This window comes from Carassius gibelio, chromosome A3 (assembly GCF_023724105.1).
Source record: "Carassius gibelio isolate Cgi1373 ecotype wild population from Czech Republic chromosome A3, carGib1.2-hapl.c, whole genome shotgun sequence".
Taxonomy (NCBI): domain Eukaryota; kingdom Metazoa; phylum Chordata; class Actinopteri; order Cypriniformes; family Cyprinidae; genus Carassius; species Carassius gibelio.
The window spans coordinates 18221612-18238461 of NC_068373.1; the positions used below are offsets into that span (position 1 = coordinate 18221612).

The 16850-nt window shown below is 37.7% G+C and overlaps 1 protein-coding gene across 1 annotated transcript in view; it reads right to left on the reverse strand.

Moving 5' to 3' along the window:
• Positions 1-16850, reverse strand: part of LOC127950536 (protein phosphatase 1 regulatory subunit 29-like) — an 87191-nt gene that overhangs the window by 12666 nt on the left and 57675 nt on the right. The gene's annotated exons all lie outside the window — the stretch shown is intronic.

The following is a 16850-nucleotide window of genomic DNA, read 5'->3' on the forward strand; positions in this document are numbered from 1 at the left end:
GTTACAAGAATATAATTTAATCCTAAAATTATATATCATCTGGAAAGAAATGCATGGTTTCTCTCAGACAACAATCTACAGTGGCCTCAAGTATTAGCTCTATGTTATAAAAACGTTTGTAGCAAGTCCTAGTTACGAATCTATCTCCACTATGAAGGCCAAGGTTGTTAAACCCTTCTTTGACACAGATAAAATTCCCTCTTTTTCTTCTACTACTTTCCGTCATTGCATTTTCTCTCAGTCTCTTTATCTTTTGCACCCGCTATGTTTCATCATTTCTTACTGTCGCTCAGTTAATTGTACAAAAGCAAATTTTGCTAAAACTGAATGAAAATGTTTGCTAATCTGCATTGAAACGTGCCCTGAGAGTAATTAGAGATCATCTGCTATTGTTTTTAGATCACTACCGAATCCCACACTGCAAAATATGAATGAAACAAGAACAATGACAGTTTCAGTGAAACATGCAATCACAAACAAGTCCTATTAAGAGGCTACCAGGCAACATTTGCAGTCTGATCATGCCTAAATCGTGATGCCCCTCCACCTTATCTCAGTGTTCCTCTCACTTTCTTCCTCAGCCCACCAGAGATGTGATCTGGTTTGGTGCTCCACATAGTGAGGCCCAAAGGAAGCTTTAATTAGGGCTGGGCCTAAGGCAAGGGGGTGCATCCCGATGAGAGAGCAGTCTGTATGTGTGAGAGCGAGACCAGCTAAAATAAATGAAGAATTATAACAACCTCAGTGGGATAGAAATCGTTTGTTTGTTTTGTGACTCAATACCTTTACACCATGAGATATCGACCGATTGTACACAAAGCGTTTGCTCGCCTGCTCTCATTAATTTGGTACAGTCGTCAGAGCTACATACAGATTGGCACCTGGTCTAAACTTGGAATGTGCTCTCGTTATGATTGCCCATTAGCAATTGGTGTCTCTCCAAGACTATTACCTAATTAGTTATGATGATATTCCTCTAAATCTAAATGACATCTGTGTACACAGAAAGGGGCCTACATTTACAGTAAGCACAGGTAAATAAATTTGATATCGGCAGTGTTTAAGTATATTAAGTTTCTCTTTACCCCCCTTAATCTTTCCGTCTGCCAACCTATTCTTTTAGTAAATCCTAACAGGTCCTGAGTGGGAGGTTTGCTACATGAAAGTGTAAGAAGTCTCATTTCGGATTGGTGTGTATGTGACCATATGTCCCATGATCACATGTGATATTATAAGACATACCAATACACAAGAGCGTTTAATAATTTGTGCACTACGTAGGCGCAGAACAACACACATTGCCACAGTTCTGCTTTGTGTGGTGGTATTGGCTAAATCTGAAATCCCCAGAGAACATCTATATTAACATGCATTATGTACTTGTGGCAGACAATCTGGCAGTCGCACTATATGTTTCAGATGTGTTTTAACTTTTCCAAAGACTCAAGTGCAAATATCTTTTGTTTTAAAGAACATGTATATGAGAAATATAGGGTGAGAAATGTGAGGAGGAGGAGGAGAAGAGAAGCAAAGAAAACAAGAGCTTATTTAAAGATTTGGCAATGGTTTATGCTTCATGAGGTCTGTAGCGTTGGTGGAAGAGTATCTCTAGATGACTTCTAAGAGTTGGAGAAGGGTTACGGCACCGTAACTCTGATGGAGCCTCCTCCTCATTGCTGCTGACTAGAATGGCACTGAGACCAGCTGTTATATGGACAGCACATCACCATGGTCTCAATGTCTCCACTGACAGGTATCTGGGACAGTGTTGACACTGATGCAAGGGAGCAGGCTGGCCATGCTTTGCCGTATTTGGAGGAAATGTCAGGCAGTGCAAAGTGATGTGAGGCAATGTGAGGTGGTGAAAAGTGATATGAGTCGATTTGAAGCAGCATGAGGCGGTACTTTGCGAGGTGATCTGAAGCAATATGAGCTGATACGGAGCAGTTTAAACAATGTCAGGTGGCGTAACTTTTGCACAGTCTAAAGAAATGTTAGGCACATATATGTTCACATGCACTTTAAATCAGACTAAAGCAATAATTTATCCTGTAACTAAATGTCCTGTATTTAGTCAGACAGAAATCGTACCTGTCTGTTTTTTAAAGAAGAAAAAGAAAAACCTATAATGTAATTGACCTAGACCTACATAATGCAATTGTATTTCAGTTTTAGACTGAATTTATTCATATATATTATATATATATATATATATATATATATATATATATATATATATATACATATACAGAGTTGGCCTTTGCAGAGTGCAATTGCTCTGAAAGACAGGCTAAATTGAAAACATATTTCATTTAATCCTTTCAATGTGAAAAACAATTAGATGCAGACTGAAGCTCATCTTCACAAAAACCTTCTATAACTCTATTACTACCATGCATATAAACATTGTGAAACTAATAAAAGTAAGTTTAAAGCAATGTGAAGCAGTGTGGCTTGATACAAGCCTTTTTGAAGCAATGTGAGGTGATGAGAAGCAGTTTGAAGCAAAGTAAGGGTTATAGAGAAATAATGTAAGGTGGTATGAAGCAATGCGAGGCAACTTGAGGAAGAGAAACATGATGTGAGACAGTCTGAATCAATCGATGTGAGGCATGTAAGGTGATCTGAGATTGTGAGAGGTGGCTTGATTCATCAGGTTTGTTTGTCTGCTGTGAGCCCAGAGCTCAGCCAATACTGCTTAACATCTGCAGCAGGAGCCATGCCAAGCCTCTAACAAACCCACAGGGAGCATATGTTTGTATACCACACACCTGTTGTTGCAGCAGCATCACACAACATCACAGCACTTAGACTTTAGAAATGTCTGTGTATAGACACATGCACACACTGTGTTTAGTCCATGGGGATGATTAGTAGTCATTATGAGATTGGCACCTGTATGGGAAAGTAACAGTATGTAGGAAAAAGATGTGCGTGATAAGTCTGTGCTAGTGGGTTTTATGAGTGGGGTAAGATGTGTCAGTGAGTAAACTGTACATTTTAATTGTCAAATGTCAAAAACGTATCTAGAGCTACACAGTCCATGATGCATTGTTAATGGCATGATTTAAATTATGTCAAAATTTAACTGTGCCTTAATTAAAAAGGTTATCTTGAAAAAAAAAATGTAGGTGTATTTATTCATTTATTTTTTAACCTCTATTTTCATGCCTTTAGCACAACTTAGGACTGTCTATCCAAAGATTCTGTCATCATAAAGAAGATATTTTGAAGAATGTTGGTCTCTAAACAGCTTTGGTTCCAAATGACTTCCAATGTATACTTGTCTGTACAATGGAAGTCACATGGAACCAAATGGAACCATAACTGTTTTTATGTTCCACAAAAGAAATAGGTCTCACCAGTTTGGAATGTCTTGTATGTGTAAATTATGACATAATTTATGGGTGAACTATGCCTTTAAGTAAAAATGGCACAGCTTACCCACACTCCCTTAATCTGAGAAAGACAAGTTCAGTAGGCTGACCGCCACCCCGTGACCACGAGTCGCTCAGTTAATGCTTGTACCTTCCCCAGAGACAAAGTGAAGGACAGACTGAGAAACAGCCAAGAAAGTGAGTCTGAGAGTGTGAAAAGCTGCCCAGCCTCTGATCTGTGAGTGAGGTTCAGACTGTGTAAGTCAACTTCATCCTTCCCGCGGGGAGTGCGTTCTGTTCAAGACTTAACGTGCTAACAGGCAACACTTTGATAAACAGACACAACCCTTTTCTTTGGCTTTGTCAGTGGCACATATACTACTGGAAACACTCTCGCATACCAACATATACACAAGGCCTCCCGCAGTAACATGGCGAGGCACAATGCGGATCTTTCCAGCAGGGAGGTCTGTGCTCTCTTCTCCAATTAGAGCAGATCGATCCCTGTAAATTGTGACTTTGTATGGTCCACTGCAACTTGATTATGTTTGGCCCCTATTTAGTGTGCATGTATATATGTGTGATTGTAAAAAAAAAAAAACAAGTAGTTTCTTTTAGAAATCCTGGCCCACACGCAGTGGTTTTTCTGCCCTGAGAAAGTGTTCATATAATCGTGAAAGGTTTTACTTTTTAAGCTGTAGTTGAGGACATTCTGTGCATGATTCTTTAATATGAATGCTGCTCAAAAGCAAGGGAAACTTTCTCTTTGTGAAATCTACCATTCCTGGAGCTCAAAAAGTACTGCATTGTGTTTACCACATCAAGATCAAACTTTTAATTCCCAGACATTAACTCTTAAAATGTATAACTTAAATACAACATAAAATGCTTTGGATAAAAGTTTATGTCACATAGATGTAAATGTGGGGGTTTAGCTGACTGATGGCTTTCAAGTTTCATCGGAATTCAAAGGTCTGATTCATCTCTCCAGGCTAAACTAGACTCAAAAGAGTTGATCTTGAATGTAGTATTTGGATCTTTCATAATTAAAGTGCAAAAGTAACCACCCAGAAGTTTTGGAGCTAGGAGTATTCCTAAAAAAATAATAAAAATTATTTAAAGTTTTAAGCTTTTAAAAAGTTTTAAGAGACACAATTTCATCCTATGCAATACGTTATAGAAGTGGGTGGTCATTCTATGTTCATCTTGATTTTTTTTGCCATGATCCTCTGACTGGTGAATGTTTATATTTCAGGATTCATGTGCATGTAGTTCATTATCTGGAATTTTTTTTAATATACATATGTATATATATATATATAAAATTGCATGATGCCCCTGGCTGAAATGAAGTTACACTTCTACACTTGATCATCTGTGGCTGCAGTCAACATGCATGGCTAACCAAGCAGACAGATGCAGCTGAGCACTAAACCATGTCTATCTCCCACAGTGCGGGGCTGTTCATGGGACAGCCACCCATTCTGTTGAGACAGCCCCTTCTGTGGAGAGGTTTGGTCTAGCAGGGGAATCCAGACACCAGGGATCAGACCAGGGCAGCACTTTCTGCCCCACGGGAGAGGAGGAAGAGAGCGGATAAGGGAAGGAAATGAGGTCTACATGCCCCATCATGCCTCACTAAAGGACGGAGCTGTGTGACCCAGTTCCCAGTGTCTCAGGTGTCCACAGAGAGAGAGAGAGAGAGAGAGAGAGACGAGGAATGTCCCAAATCCTGCATTTAACCACACCAGAGAGTATTTAGCATACATTCCTGCCCTTCACTTACACTTCATGACACATATGCCGTGTGCTCCTGTCTGTAACTTTACTGTCTAACACACAGTGACTCATGCTTCACACACTAACTCACAGCTTTCAGATCTTAAACTTTGCATTTCTTGTCTGTAGGGTAGTATTTAACTTTTCATGAACTGATAAAACCTGAAACAAAGTACTTATACTGAAGTAGTTTGGTTTATATAATTCATCCCATAGGGTAAGACTAACAGCAATTCTTTTACATTTCAAACCCTTTTTTTATTGCAACTATTGAATAATGGCGCACATTTAATGCCAATTTCATTGAAAATCTCTGTCTTGAAAGTCTGAGTCGTGGCCTAGGGGTCAGGTGCTAATGTGGGTGCTGCGGTTCAGGTTAAACACACATAATTTGCTGATACAGCTGACCCCGTCATTTTTTGTTGTATTTGTCAATAAAAGTGGAAAAAGACTTCAATTCAAACTGTTACTGTTAAGAGTAGCATGATGCTTCAGGTTTAATTCTGAAGGAGTGTAAGGTAGAGTAATGTATAATTCATAATTGAACCAGGCCAGAAACAGAGCCAATTTCAAAATGATATGTATACAATTAGGAGTAAATATGTGTGTATTTTAAAAGAAAAATATTATTTGCAAATAGTTCAAATGCATTCTGTTTATTTTACTACTATATGCCCTTTTTATCCACTTACTCAAAAAACATCCATTCAATGTTTAAGACACAGTTGCTTTGCAGCAATGCAGTATCAAAATACAGTACAAGTGACCGAGTGGATTTACCATCTCCAGCCACCTATTTTATTATGTCTTGCTCTTGGGTTTATCAAATAGTAATGTAATTTATTATTTTGTAACAGGAATCTTTGCTTTCCGAGAAGCATCTGACTCATGCCAGGAATGCAGTAACAGCAATTGCTTGCTCATTTAAATAGTCTTAAAAATCAAAGTTCATATCTACTATCTTACTGTTTTACATTTTGTATTATTTGTACTTTTTACATTCACACACTATTATCTCACTGAATTGTAACACAGACTCCAGTGTTTTCATTGTCAATACCGATCTCTCTTCTGCATCAAACCATGCTCACCCCAGCTTATTCTTCCTGTTAATATTTAACAGATTATTTTGGCTGTATAATGTGGCTTTTTCTGGAAAAAAAAAAGATTATTTTATGATTATTATTTTATTTTAGGAAGATAATTTTATGTTCCACCTTTACCTTTGTCAATGTGATAGCAACACTGCAGTGATATCTCAAAGCTCCGACTGAATACTCATAAATGAAAAGATGAGCATAATGCTGAACAAATAAGAGTGAGAAAGACAGAGATTACTCCCTCGGCAGTGGCTATGATAATGTATTCTTAATTGTAGAAATGCAGCCCTCCACTTTATAAATGTATTAAATAGGAATGAGCAGAGATTGATCGTAACAAGATAAGTTCAGTAGGATGTCCAAGCTGATCAAGTTTTTAGTCCAGATGCAATTTCTTAGTTGTTGCTAGTTTTGTTTGGCATGTCACATCCTGTACATTTGATGGTCAAAGCAGCTTGGACACTAAATTTCTCCTTTTGGTTTCCACAGAAGAAAGCAAGTCAAATGGGTTTGGAACAAGTCAGTGATGACAGATTTTTCCTTTTTATGGGAACTATCCCTTTAGTTGAGATGCACAAGAAGACTCTGGGGCGTACCGTTCAGCACAGTTTGAGCTGAAAGTAGCCGCCTATGTCCATATGTACATTCCCTGAGAGCATACATGGCATTTTCTCCTAAATCTGCTTGTGTGTCTCTAAGGGTTTGTGTGCTGATATCTTTAACTGTGTGTACCTGCGTGGTTGGATTGGCTTGTCTTGTTAGCCGTGGAGGGGTATGACAGGGTTAGGACATGCAGCTGCCTTGCTGTCTGAGGCTCTGCCGCAGAAAAGGAGACTATATGTCACTGTCAGGACAGCCTCATATGGTGCTGCCAACCAAACATGCGACATATCCATAAAAAAAACATCCAAACCATTATAAACCTCACATCAGACACTCTTTATGACTAAAAGATCATAGTGTGAATGTTACTGTACTGCAGTGCACCAGTGCACCATGATAGCTGATGCTTTTAAATCATTGTATATACAGTATGTGTAAACTACACGGATAATTATACACATCGCATTGTCTTTAAGGGAGGCTTGTCAAGTGAATATCCTGCAATTAAAAGTATGTATGCTATTAAAAAAAAAAAGATCATGTAAATGAGCACTTGCATTGAAAACAGGACCATGAATTAAACTTTATAATGCAGCTCACAGAGGCCTTGTTGTTTCTTTAAGTCTTATTTTTAACATACTCAGAAGTCTCAGATGTAGCACCGTCCATTTATCCTAGTACAATATTTGATGTATTGGATAGTAATCATTACATTTAATAAAATACAAAATCAGTGACAAAAACCTGCATGCAACTTTGTACATATAACTTGGTTACAGTGCTTTTTTTAATATATATATATATATATATATATATATATATATATATATATATATATATATATATATATATATATATATATATATATATATATATATATATATATATATATATATATATATATATATTATTATTTATATATATTACAGTATTTTACTTACATTTTAATAATTCATTAAGTCATTTTAATATTTTTATATTTGTTAAGCTTACTTTTTTTTCAGGTTTAGAAATTCTACTATTTACACTTGCTTCAGTCAGTTGCCAATGCCACATTTTTTAATTTTCTTTGAAAATTTGTTCTAATATTTATCTATTAATATGCATTTTATTTATTTCTCATTTTAATAGTTCAATTAACAAAAACAAAAACCTTTTTGCATATAAATAATTTGAAATGTTTCAGCAGAGATTAGCTGATGATGTTATTTGAACTAAGGAGAACGTTTATATAGTGTGAAGTACTAAAAAGGCACTGATGATAAGGATTTCTGTGTGGCTTTAGCCATTTGGGTCAGAATGGTTCCTAAAAGAGCCCAAAGGCTCATAGCTGATTAAATTTGCTGAAAAGTGCTGTGAAAATCTATTATTTTAATAACAGCTCTCTCCTGGTGCACAGTTACACCTGCTCAAAGTGGACTGAATTCCTGCAGGAATGGCCATTAGACAGACAGGTTAAAACGCAATATCTTTTATAAGTCATATAATGTTCCAGAGAATTAAAAGGAAAGAAGCTGAGTTCTTAGAAGTTGCAAGAGAGAGAGATTCCATTATCATTCTTTATGATTATTATTGTTCTTTCTTGCATTTTTCATTATTTACTGTTCTTCACTCTTTTCAATCTTTTGTCTGCAGCTAATCTGTTTCAGCTTCGGCAATACAAATTGAATTGTGGGCGATAGAGAGAGAAAGAGTGAGAGAGGCAGTTTGAATGATAGACGAAAGATGATGGAACCCCCACCCATCATCCTTTGCTTCACTAAGTGATTACTGACCAAGAATGCTAATGAGGAACGAAAGGGTGAGTCACCGCTCTTGTCTACTAAAGCACACAAATATGAGATAACACGCACACTCACTAATACACTCACATGCTGGGATTGCTGACAGGTTCCCCCTACACTGCTGAAATATTGGGAAAGCTATGAGGAAGCACAGTCATTTGTCATGATTCGAGTCAGTTCGGTAGCTCGTAGTCAATATACCGCAGTGCGGCCAAATACATATGTTATTTGTGATTTCATTAATATTATATACACTACTGTTCAAAAGTTTGGGTTGGTAAGATTTTTTTAAATAAGTCACCAAGGCTGCATTAACTTCAAAAATATGTTTAAAATAGTAATATTGAGTAATAAAATAACTGTTCTGCTTTAACATAATTAAAAATGGAATTTATTCTTGTGATGCAAAGCTGAATTTTCAGCAGCCAATACTTCATAACTTAAATCCTACATGATCCTTCAGAAATCAATCTAATATGCTCATTTGGTGCTCAAGGAACATTTCAATGTATAAAACAGTTGCTGCTTACTACTACTTCTGTTGAAAATGTGATCTTTTTTTTTTTCACTAGGATTCTTTGATAAATAGAATGTTCAGAAGAACAGTGTTTATTTGAAAATTTTACGTTTTTTTTTTTTTGCAACATTGTAACAAGTCTGCATCATCACATTTGACTATTTTAATGTGTCCTTGCAGAATAAAAGTACTACTTTTTATTTTATTTTTTTATTTTAAGAAAAGTCCTACTGTCTTCAAACTTTTGCATGGTAGTGTGTAACACATAATTACACAATACTTTTAAAAAGTTTGGGGTTGTAAAGATTTATATAATATAAGATACACATGCACATACATGTAAAGTGCAAAAGAGGTCCACAGTACACTAAAACTGCTTGATGTGATTTCATTAATAACCTTCCAAAAAAGTCTCTGCCTTTGATTCGGTGTTTGTCAGGTCTACTTGTTTTTTATGTGTGTTGCTCAAGCTCCTGTTGTAGATTATTCCCAGTGTTTCCTTAATTAATTGAAGACTTTTAAACATTTCCTCGTGCCTCCAGGATGCTCCCTGAACAGTGAAGAATGACAGAAGGCCCGACCAAAACAGTTACCTCCGTGCTACCTGAACAACGTAGCATGACAATAATTTTAATATCTGGTCACCAATACCATGACAAATGTATACTGTAATGAACATCAAAACTATTAAAATATCCTAATAATCTGAACTTGAACTGATTCATGGCTTTCTTTACAGCAGAAATGAGAAAATCTTTACAGCATTGTCACATTTTTTTTTATATCTCTGGAACATAATTTGGTTGTGAAAGCGTGAAAATGTTTCCTCTCTCTGTCTGTTTTTAAGCTCCTTTTATTTATTTTTCTCTCTGCATGGGCATCTGCATCTTAAGAACCCTCTTCTTATTTTTCCTTAATCCATTTCTCCTTCTCCATTCTTTCTTTTCTCTCTTTCTCTGAAAGCACATGGCATACTCTGATAATGATGGCTCTTATTAATTCTCGTTTCTGCGGTGTATCAGAAAGGCACTGTTCCAGAGGGAGAGCTGAGATGTGCTTTGACTTTGATAGATTGTCGGCTATTAGTGGGTGGGTCCCAGCATGCTGTCCGCATCCATGACACGCAAACACACACACACGCCGCTACTTGCCACAGAGGACCAAGCCAATGGCACACTCGCACAGTGGGGGAATACCTCACTAATCTGTCTGCCATGCATTCCAATCTGACTGAGAGTGTAGTGAGCAGCCTAATGCTGCCTGCTCCTCACTTGAGTGAATATTTGTGTGCTCTGCATAGCTTGATAGCAGAGCCACAATATCTAATGGCGTATTGAAAATGTATGATGACATTCACTGATGAAAAAGCGCATTACATAACAGAAACCAAAAACTCACTTACCTTTGCCAAGTGAGCAATGATGTTTTGACTGATTTATTTGGTTATTTTGGTCCTTTTAAATTCAATATCTCAGAGATTACATGAAGCCATCTGGCCATTATTGCAAAATAGCCCTGGCGGGATGATTATGTTGACCTGAAGCTTATTACCTTCCAAATAAATGGACGAATTAAAATTATTTTATGATGTATTATATTTTATCATTAGAAAAAATTAATCACAGATTGACAGAGAGACAAGAGAAGCATTAAACAAGCACTGCTATGCAGGAAAACACTTACTCTGGACGGCGGTCAATTATACAGTCATTATGTAACAGACTATGTACAGTCTGCTGGTCATTATTGATACATTATTTATTTGATACTCACCAAATAAATATGCAGACTTGGAAATATTGAGTTGAAACTATTTTTTTAACCCAATCTTATATTTACATGATCTTAAAATGTAACATATATATATATATATATATATATATATATATATATATATATATATATATATAAATATATATATATATATATATAGTCCCCACCACAATGTACAAAACAATCTGCCTAGAAACAAGATGAACACTGCAGCATTATTACAATAATATTAATATTGAAGACCATTTTCATGAATCAAATATTCCAGAAAGCTGTGTGATACTTGATTCTGATTGGTCAAATACAGGTAAGTCAGGGTTTATTTTAGTGCCTGTACATTTTCCCTTTGATAATAAAAATAAATGTTACTTGAGCAGCAAGTTATAATAATTGCTGAAGGATCATGTGACACTGAACACTGGACTAAAAATTCAGCTTTGACATCACAAGAATAAATAACTTTCTAAAATATTATAAAACAAAAAAGAATGTTTTTGCTGCATTTCCTATCAAATAATACAGTCTTGGGGAACACAGGAGATATCTCACCATCCCCGAACTTTTGAACATACTTGACCACAGAATGCTGTGACTGACCAATCTGAATCATGTATTATAAAGAGCCATTTAATAATGTGCAGTTATATGGATTATTATTAATAAAATAATAAATATCTAAATAAAATAATAAAATGTTGATATAAACAGTTCTTAAATATGTCTGAAGCTCTCTAAAGAGAGGAGTGTCTCTCAGAATAAGTTATGGGATCAGGTGTGCGTTGTGGGCCAACTGGGTACAGCAGTACTGCCATGAGAGCAGATTGGCCTCTGAACAGATTGAGAGAGAACAAGAGAGGGTGATTAAAACAGACAGACAGAGTGAGTGAGAAAGAAGAAAAGAATGATTAAACGAGATAGAGAGGTTGAGATTTGTAGTCAACGTGTGTGGGTGGGAGATGAGAAGTCTGTAAGAAGTATTTTCTGTCTAACTGGACATGACAGACAGGGAAATGCTCCTCACTACCATGAGGCCACAGTCACTAATCAGAGCAACACAGCCGAGGTCAAAGATATAGCCAGCTTTACATGATCAAACCATAGTGGGAAACTTACACAGTGTTACAGGAGAGAGAATGAAGGTGACATCCTTCAGTAAAAAAAAAACGCAACAAATACGACTACGGTTTGTGACAGACTCAAAAAAGCCCTAAAATGGTCTAAACTTTGTCAGCACAAGGACCCCTTTGACCACAGTAGAGACCTATGATCCGTGATGTATAAAATTGCATAAGCGTTCTAATCCTGGTCTAAAATAACAAAATAAAATTTTAATAGAATGCGTTTAATTACTTTTACATGATGCTCAAAAGTTTGGGGTAAGATTTTTTTATACTTCTTCAGAATCAGAATCAGAATCAGAATCAGAATGAACTTTATTGCCAGGTATGTTTACACATAGGAGGAATTTGTTTTCATGACATAAGCTCAGCGAAGGAATGACAGCAACAGAAGAAAAAACTAGGCGAAAAATACAAATACTGTAAGTAGGTAAGGAATAACAATATACAAAATGACAATTGTATGTGCAGGTATATTAGAATAGGCAGTTTTGTAAGTACAGGTATATTGTGTGCAAAATGATGCATTATTACTTCTTTAGCAATGATGCATTAAAATTATCAAAACATTTATATATTTTACAAAAAATACATTTAAAATAAATGCTTTTCTTTTGAACTTTGTAGTCATTATAGTATCCTGAAAAAAATTATCACTATTTCCACAAATATATTTAACATTATTATATTCTTATTGTCACAGAGTCACCAGCAACACCAGATCCTTCAGCTCAAACCCACTCGTTCACAATCGACAGAATTTTGATGCATTTCACCTGTCTCCACTCATCAAATCATAGTATAAAGCCACCAACCCATCACCATCTCAGTGTGGAACCTTGAACCTGGCTGAACATTACCACCACATGAAGCCGTTCCTCCAGGAGTTGAGAGAGCACCATCTGTACCACAAACTGGAGAAGTGTGAGTTCCACTGTGACATCATCCAGTTCCTCGGTTTCATCATCGACCATCATGGCATTTTCAAGGACCAGAGGAAAGTTGTCAGAGATTGGCCTCAACCTACCACCATCTAGTAACTCAAAAATTCCTGAATTTTGCCAATTTCTACTGCCGATTCATCACTAACATCAGCCAAATCTATGCATCCCTCACCTCACTCCTCAGTCTCTGTCTCTGTCCTGGATGCTTGATAACATCAATGCTTTCCATCAGCTCAAGGAAACCTTTTGCACCATTCCTACCCTGGCACATCCTGATCCTCAACCCCCTTTTGTCATTGAAGTAGATGCTTCTACATTTGGAGTTGGAGCAGTCCTGTCTAAACGGCATGGAGAGCCTCCCATCATCCATCCATATGCTTTCTACTCAAAAAAGCTATCCCCAGCAGAGCAAAACTATAACATTGGAAACCAGGTGCTCTTAGCCTTTCAAGCTTGCCCTAAAGGAGTGGCAACACTGGCTGGAAAAAGCCAACCACCCATTTGAGGTAATCACTGATCATCATTATCTGGAATATTTTTGCAATGCTAAACAATTCAATCCCAGACAAACTTGTTGTGCATTATTCTTCACTCGATTCAACTTTACAGTAACTTACCAGGCCGGATGTAAGTACCAAAAATCAGATGCACTCTCCCATCTCCATCACCTTGAAGACTATAACTCTCCACCAGAATTCATAATCCCTCCAGCCATCATTATGAGTCCTATCCAGTGGTCCTTCAATAATCAGATCTTGGAAGCCACTCATTCTGAATCTGCTCTGCCAGAGGTCCAGGAGGAAAGGTTTATGTACCATCGTCCCTATGGCTGTCCCTTCTGGACCTTCATTCGTCTCCAGGCTCTGGACACCCAGGCAGCCAGCAAACCCTCTTGCTCCTCCAAAATTGCTACTAGTGGACCAACTCTGGAAGTCTTATGTCAAGAGCTGGTCAATCTGTGGCATCTCCAAGACTCCCCAACACCTACCACAAGGAAAACTGGTTCTACTGCCCATCCCTCGCCGGACCTCGTTGTCGACTGTGACTGATCTACCTCCATCCAGCTCCCATACATGCATTCTGGAGGATGTAGACAAAAAGCATGCAAACTCATACCTCTGAAAGGACTACCCACTGCCTTTGAGACTGAAGAACTACTCTTTCAACATATCTTCCATAACTTTGGACTACCCAAAAACATCATGTTAGACTGTGGTCTATAGTTCAGTTTCTGGTGAACCTTCTTCCAACTCCTCAGAATTTTCATCAGTTTATTATCTGGATCTCATCCCCAAACCATTGGCCAGACTGAGCACAAAATCCAAGAGATCGGGAGATACCGGAGATCCTATTACCATGATCATTAGCACAGCTGTAGCCATTTCCTACCCTGGGCCAAGTATGTACAGAATTCACTATGGCAAAGCCACATTATAAATAATTAAAATAATAATTATTATTAAAATAATAGTTAATCTTTCCAGTGCATGCTCGATTTCCAGCCGCTCCTGTTTCCCTGGTCAGGTGAGCCACCGGATATGCCAGCTGTGAACCATTGGATCCAGGGGAGCAAGAGGGTCTGGGACTCAGCACATGTTCAGTTCAGAGACAGAAAAGCCAGGAAGATGCCCGCCTCTCCAATAGCTTCCCACCAGGGACATTCATCCCTGCTACATAGGTCCCTTCACAATCAGGAGGCAGATCACTTCTGCATAGCACTAGGGCTGCAACTAACGATTATTTTGATAATCGATTAATCTGTCGATTATTTTTACGATTAATCGATTAATCGGTTTATGTACTTATATTTTAGTTTTTTCAATTTTTTCCCCAAGGAAATTATTAATAAAGGGTCTTTATCATTCAGCATAGATTTTTAAGAGATTTTAACCATTTTGCATTGTCATATCCTCATCAAAAATATACCTGGAGTTGTTTTATTATGTTAGTAATCCTTTGTCGAACTCTTCTGCAATCAAAACACTGACCCATACTCTAGCAAAATTCACAAGGAGATTTCAAATATTGTTTTCACCATGGCAGTCCTTAGAGCTCCTAAAGTAGTTTAACATCCCAAACAAAGCTTAAGGAATCTTTGAGAAAATATTTTCACGAAGTATATGGATAAAACAGAATAAAATTGCAGTGCATTGTATTTTATTATTTACTGGGAAAAAGCTTTATAGCTTATGCTGTGAAATTGTAAACAATCCTTCGAAAAAAAAGTGCCAATGGCATGAAACCTGAATGGAACTCACAATTTAAAGTAAAATCCATCAGAAGGTTGTCCAGAAAAAAAAAAAATTGGGACACACACAAAAAACCTGCTGTGTGAAAAAGAGCAGTGAATACTTTGAAAAGAAGTGCATTTTAAATATACTCAAACATTTACCTCTCTCATTCAGTCATAATTAGGCTGCAAGTCTGAATTATGAACTGGTAAACGACAAACTGATCACATAACATGTTTGTAAAGCTTTAAATGTTAACTGTTAAAAAGCAATGTTATCAGCTTTTACGACTAAACATTTGCAAACAACCTTGTACTGGAGAATCTGCACAAATAAAATTCTTAGGGGCCGTTCACATATCGCACCTGAAAACGCTAGTCGCGCCGCTTTCTCCTTCTTTCCAAAGCGCTCGGGCAGAAGCGCCCCTGAGGCGTCTGTCTTTGCTAAGCAACCATGACGTGCTCTCTCCATGACGTGCCCTCTCCATGAAGACCCGGAAATTTCAGCAAAGGATAAATGGATGCGGTGTGGACGCGCCTGGAAAAACGGGCGCATCGCACCGCGTGCGTGTCGCGACCGCGTCGCTTCCATTATGAGAGTGCATACTGCGCGCCTACATAGGAAATAACGAACTTGAGCACGCAAAAGACACGATATATGAACGGCCCCTTAAACAGTTCAGTAGTGCAGAGTTTACAGGTTACTCTTCATTTTGAAGGCTCAAAGTAAAGTACTCCCACTTCCCGCTGAATGCTGCAGAGACGCTGTTCGGGAAGCACGTGACATAAAACGAGGCCAGCTATTGGCTATTCGCTACTTCACCTGCTGTACTGGCTGAGTAAAACCTCCGGTGGCTCATTACTGCCACACTTTGGTCACCACAGATTTGAAATATGCACGAAATGAGCCGCTTATGGCAAATAAAATTTATTTAGCGACGAATCGATTACTAAATTAGTTGACAACTATTTTAATAATCGATTTTAATCGATTAAATCGATTCGTTGTTTCAGCTCTACATAGCACCTACCTTTTATGTTTCCTTTTACTAACCCTTTGGATCTGGCGAGCCTGATGTAACTCCTCCAGAGATTGCCAATGAACAACTCCTTTATCGAGTCAGCGCCACCTTGGACTCCCAGTGACGAGGCGGCCGCCTGGAGTATTTTGTGGATTGAGAAGGATACGTCCCTCAGGAGAGATTGTGTTTGCATGTGATGACATCCTAAATACTGCCCTATTGACTTAGTACCACGCTCTTCATCCTGATATTTCTGCACTCAGGGGCCATGGCAATCCTCATCGCCACATTGTGCAGGCATCTGGAGCTGCCCTTGGAGGGGGGTGTGCTTTCACAGAGTCACCAAACAATGCCAGATCATTCTGCTCCACTCACTAATTCACAATCCCCAGAATTCTGATGTCCTTCACCTGTTTGCACTCATCAATTCTACCGCCAACCCATCACCATCCTAGTGTCTGGTCTTGTTGTTCACTAGAATGCTTCAATTTAGCTGTCTTCTACTTAATTTTTAACTTTTAATTTGACTAAATACAGTATATTTTAATGTGGGAAGTAAATTTTAACTGCAGCTTTGGTTAAATATAGCTTAATACTGTACTT